This window comes from Neophocaena asiaeorientalis, unplaced genomic scaffold (assembly GCF_003031525.2).
Source record: "Neophocaena asiaeorientalis asiaeorientalis breed wild unplaced genomic scaffold, Neophocaena_asiaeorientalis_V1.1 scaffold320, whole genome shotgun sequence".
Classification (NCBI taxonomy): domain Eukaryota; kingdom Metazoa; phylum Chordata; class Mammalia; order Artiodactyla; family Phocoenidae; genus Neophocaena; species Neophocaena asiaeorientalis.
In genome coordinates this window covers 1,809,907-1,816,128 of record NW_020174826.1, presented here as the reverse complement: position 1 = coordinate 1,816,128, position 6,222 = coordinate 1,809,907, and positions in this window count along the sequence as shown.

Below are 6,222 nucleotides of genomic sequence, written 5' to 3'. Positions count from 1 at the left end.
TCTATATAGAGTATCAGATCATCTGAAAATAGTGGCAGTTTTACCTCTTCCCATCCAATTTAGATATCTTTTGATTATTTTTTTCTTTTTTGATTGCTGTGGGTAGGACTTCCAATATTATGTTGAATAGAAGTGGTGATAGTTGTTGGCCGTGGGTTTGTTGTAAATGGCTTTTATTATATTGAGATATGTTCCTTCTATACCCATTTTGGTAAGAGTTTTATCACGAAAAAATGTTGAATTTTGTCAAATGCTTTTTCTGCACCTATTGAGTGGATCATTTGGTTTTTGTCCTTCCTTTTGTTAATGTGGTGTATCACATTGATTGATTTGCAAATGTTGAACCATCCTTGCAACTCTGGAATGAATACAACTTGATCATGCATCCTTTTTATGTATTGTTGGATTCAGTTTGCTAATACTTTGTTAAGAATTCTTACATCTATATTCATCGAAGATACTGGTGTGTAATTTTCTTTTTTTTGTAGAGTTTTTGTCTGGTTTTGGTATCAGGGTGATGCTGGCCCCATAGATTGAATTTGGGAGTGTTCCCTCATCTTCAATTTCTTTGAATAGTTTGAGAAGTATAGATATAAGTTCTTTTTTGTATGTTTGGTAGAATTCCCCATTGAAGTTGTCCAGCCCTGGACTTTTGTTTGCTGAGAGTTTATTACAGATTCTATCTCATTGTTCAAATTATGTTTCTTCTTGACTCAGTCTTGGAAGGCTGTATATTTCTAGAAACGTGTTCATTTCTTCTATGTTGTCCAAATTGTTGCCCTGTAACTGTTCATAGTAATCTCTTATGATTTTTTTGTATTTCTGCAGTATCAGTTTTGTTATTTCTCCTCTTTTATTTATTATTTTGATTATTTGGGTCCTTTTGCTTTTCTTCTTGGTAAGCTTGGCTAGAGGTTTATAGATTTTGTTTATTTTTTCAAAAACTAGCTATTGGTTTTATTGATATTTTCTATTATTTTTTATTTCTATTTTTAAAAATTTCTCTCTGATCTTTATTATTTCCTTCCTTCTGCTGACTTTGGGTTTTGTTTTTCTTTTTCTAGTTATTTTAGGTGGTGGATTAGGTTATTCATTTGAGATTTTTCTTATTTTTTGAGGAAGGCCTGTATTTCTATGAACTTCCCTCTTAAAACTGCATGGTTTTATTTTTATTTCAATTTGTCTTGGGGTATTTTCTGATTTCTTCTTTGATTTCATTATTGACCTGTTTTATATATTTATTTATTTATTTGTAGCCTGTTTTTTAGTCTCCATGTTTTACTTCTTTTCCCATTTTCCTTTCTGTGTTGATTTCTAGTTTCATACCCTTGTGGTCAGAAAAGATGCTTGAAATAATTTCTATGCTCTTAAATTTGTTGGGGCTTGTTTTGTGACCTAGTATGAGGTCTATCCTAGAGAATCTTCCATGTGCACTTGAAAAAAAATGTGTATTCTGATTCTTTTGGTGTAGTGTCCTGTAGATATAAATTAAGTCCAACTGGTCTATGGTGTCAATTAGGACATTTGTTACCTTATTGATTTTCTGCCTGGATGATCTGTCCATTGATGTTAATGGAGAATTAAAGTCTCCTGCTATCACTGTATTCTTGTCAATTTCTCCTTTTATGTCTGTTAGCATTTGTTTTATACATTTAGATTCTCCTATATAAGGTACATATATGTTAACAATTTTAAATCCTCTTTTTTTTTTTTTTGATGTGGACCATTTTAGAAATTTTTATTGAATTTGTTTCAATATTGCTTCTCTTTTATGTTTTGGTTTTTTGGCTGTGAGACATGTGGGATCTTAGCTCCCTGACCAGGGATTGAACCAGCACTGGATTGGAAGGCAAAGTATTAACCACTGGACTTCCAGGGAAGTCCCCCACCCCCTTTTTTTTAACTATCTCTTTTTGTATTGATCCCTTTATCATTATATAATGTCCTTCTTTGTCTTTCTTTATAGCCCTTGTTTATAAGTCTATTTTGTCTGAGTATTGCTACCTCCACTGTTATTGGTTTGATTTTCATGAAACATCTTTTTCCTTCCTATCACTTTCAGTCTGTGTGTGTCTTTCAGCCTGAAGTGAGTCTCTGATTGGAAGCATATTGTAGGTTCTTGTTTTTTTACCCAATTTACCAGTCTGTGTCTTTTGATTGGAGCAGTTAGTCCATTGACATTTAAAGTAATTATTGATATGTATGTACTCATTGCCATTTTAAACCTTGTTTTCCAGTTGTCTTTCTAGTTCTTCTTTGTTCATTTCTTCTTCTTTTTGTTTTTCCTTTTGTGGTTTGATGATTTTCTTTTGTAGTATGCTTGAGTTAATTTGCTTTTGGTTTTTGTGTACCTACTATAGGTTTTTGATTTGTGGTTTCCATGGAGTTCAAGTATTTTAATCCATAACAATAGCTACATGCTTTAAACTGATAGTCCTACAAGTTCAAAAACGTTCTTAAAAATCTACATTTTTATACTCCCTTCCACCACATTTTGTAATTTTGATGTCATATTTTACATCTTCATGCTTATTCCTTTACTGCGTATTGCAGTTATGGTTGCTTTTACATTTTTTGTTTGTTTTTTTAATCCACGTACTTGCTTGTTTAAATGATCTTCAATACTTACTATATATTTGCCTTTCCTATTGGGATTTTCCCTTTCCTATAGATTCTTCCTTCTTTTACAGAAGATCCCTCAACATTTCTTCTAGGGTAGGTTTAGTACTGGTGAATTCTTTTAGTTTTTGTTTATCTGAGAAATCCTTTATCTATCCTATTCTAAATGATAATTTTTCTGGGTTGAGTATCCTAGGTTGCAGGTTTTTCCCTCTCAGGACTTTGAATATATCATGCCACTCCCTTCTGGCCTGCAAAGTTTTTTCATTTGTCTTTTTGTCTGCTGTTCTGATAGGGTGGTTTCTATTATTCTATATTCTATTCTATATTCCATATCACTTACTTGTTCTTCTGGGTGACTAGCCTGCTATTCATTGTTTCTAGATTTACTTTTACCTTGGAACTTGAATTGTCAAATTTTGATTGGGTCATCTTTATAGTTTCTGGTCCTTGTTACAGTTCTCTGCATTTCTATGCCCATTCTTTCAACATTTTTATTACCTCCCTTTTGAACTCGAGGTCTAGTAGACTGAGGTTTGTTCTTTCAGAAGATTTCTCTTGTACTTTTATTTGGGAGTAGTACCTCTGCCTTATCATTTTACTTAACTTTCTCTGTGTCTATAAATTTAGGAGAAACAGTTATCTATTGTGGTCTTGAAGTAGTGATTTTATGTAGGAGTGTTCCTGTGTAAACTGTGCATCAAATATATTTGGTGGGATGGCTGGTTTTGGTATGGATGCCAGCCACGTCTTTCCTCAGTGTATGCTGGTCATTATACCCTTGAAAGGGAGTGTGACTTTTTGGGGGGGTCCAGAGTCTGTGCTAGATGTGTGGTGGGGCCTTCTCTTCACTCTCTGGCTGTCATCACACTGTTGATGTGGGTCTGATCCCCAGTTGATGGAATAGTGGCCCTTAGGGCCAGGTTCTATCAGGCTCCATCTCCCTTAAGTGCATGCCCTGTCCCAAAGTATGTGATTGCTGAAGCAAGTGAGGCATGTCCAGGCACAGTGAACCTATGCACTGCCTGTGTAGGTGTCTGTGGTTCTGCACAGAAGCATTCCAAGGTTGTATCCCTTTCTCCATTGTGTCCATCCCAGATCTAATGCAAGGTTGTGGTGTGTAGCAGGCTGGGCCTGGGGATCAGGACATTGTGGCTGCAGGAATCTAGGTGGCTGTTCTTCTGCCTGGGACCCGGGCTGCCTCTATGGCAGAACTCTCCCAGAACCTGTCCACCCCAGATCTTGTGCTAAGCTGTGGTGTGGAGTGGGTAGAGCTGGGCTGCTTCCTCCAGGAAATGTATCACCACATACTCCTGCTCAGGGCCTGACCACATGAGATTTAGCACCTAGGCCCTGAGCATTCATGTGGCACCACCTGGTGTACACACTGACAATGTCTGCCACAGCTGAACCTGTCACCACTGTGCACTTGCTGACAATGAACTCTGTGGCTACAGCTGCCGCCTCTGTGCACACAATAATAATGGGCTCTGCAGCTTCACCTGGATCACACCCCAGAAACTCCAGTCTGTCTCTGCATAGCTAGATCCTTTCCCAGGGACTGTCTACCCTGAGATTTAACACTTAGCTGCTGGTGTTCTTGTGGCACTGCCTGGTGTGCATGCTGAATATGTCTGCCCAGTTTTACCCACCACCCCTGTGCACGCACTGACAGTGGTCTCTGTAGTTTTGCAAAAATAACACCCCAGGCTCCCCCACCTGTGTCTCTGCACAGCTAGACCAAATCTTTGTCCTGTACTCCTGTCAGGCTGTGGTGGGGAGTAAGCAGGGCTGGGGCATTAACCCCTTTGGATTGGGAAGTGCAGTGAGGCAGTAGCTTCCAGTGCAAGTCTTTCTCTGCCCTGATTGTTAGCAAGCCAGCACACGCACACTCCTCATGAGTAGAGTCTAGGCTAATCAGTATCAGAAGATTTCTCAGCAGGAAGGGGGCTCCGCAGGTTGAGTGTTCATCTGTGGGCCTTCTCTTCCTTATAGATCCCTCCCAGGGGTGCTGGTCCTGATGTGATGGCTTTTTTCCCCCAACCTACCCAGTTATGTGGAGATCCTTCTTGCAGCTTTGGTTATATAGATCTTCTGCCAGCTTCCAGTTAGTTTTCTTTGAGAATTGTCCCACATGTAGATGTATTTTTGATGTTTTTGTGGGAGGAAGTAAATTCCACATCCTCTTACTCTGTCATCTTCCCCACCCCCTCCAAAAAGGAACCATTTTGATAAATGTCATAGAACTATTCTTAACAAGGCCTGTCCTCAGGGGAAACTAGTTAACCAAAGCCTAACTTGCTGGGGTATTATCAGAGCCTACCTGACCTGAGGGAAGGGAAATACTAATTCCAGCCAACTCTAGCCATTCTCTCCCACTTACGGGAGAGCCTAGAGACACAGGCCCACTAAAAGACTGAGACCTATTCATAGGACTGTAAATTGCTTCCCTGCTCCTGAAACCTCACCACACATGACTAAAGGCCTATTTACAGTAGTTTTTTTTTTTTAACACAGTACCTCATGCTTGGCTATCAAGAAAAAATTACAAGGTATACCAAAAGGCATAAAACATAATTTCAAGGGACAGAGCAAGCATCAAAACCAAACATGACAGGGATGTTGAAATTATCAGACCAGGAATTTAAAACAACTATAATTAACATACTAAGGGCTTCAGTGGATAAAGTAGATGGCATGCAAGGACAGATGGGCAGTGTAAACAGTGAGATGAAAATCCTAAGAAATAACAAAATAGAAATGTTAGAGTGTGTTGACAATAAAGATATAAACTGAGGTAAGCTCAAAAAGATGGGTTTGTACAGGAATAGTTAGAGGAATTGCAAGTCAGGGCAAGCAAAGTGTAGCAAGCTACAGGTGAGCCCATTGAGGGCTTGGAGTAGGCTGTATTTATGCAAAGGGAATGTAAAGAAGAGAAAGTTCAGTTAGAGTCCGTTAAAATAAAGAATATATACTAGCCATGAAAACTTACTGAGCTGACAAAATCAGTCCAGTCACACGAACCAAGCTCAATTCAGCCCACTTTGTGAGATCAACACAACCTGGGTTACCACCTATTCATGTCTCCAGCAAAACTTTCCAAAATTGGTATAAGACAACTTTGATCAATCCCTATCATCTGAGAAAATTATGACACTATCAGTTTTCTGTAAAGCAGGCATTTATGGGAAACCTTTCTCTTAGTCCTTAAGTTTTGTCTTCCTGAGGGCACATGTGTGAGATTCTCCATTTTATATCCTCTGGTTCGATTTTAGATTAAAATTCTTTCACAAGATCAGAAACACTGTAACAGAATTGAAGAATGCCTTTGATGAGCTTATTAGTAGACGGGACATGGTTGAGGAAAGAATCTCAGAGCTTGAAGATATGTCAATGGAAAACTCCAAAAATAAAAAAATAAAGAGAAGAAAAACAAACAAAAAAACACAGCTACCCAAATACAGTGGGACAAATGCAAAAAGTGAAGTTTACATATAATAAGAATATCAGAAGAGAAAAAGGACCAGAAGAAACATTTGAAAGGTTAATGACTGAGAATTTCCCCCCAACGAATGTCAGACACTCTGGTATGTGTTTTTTTGT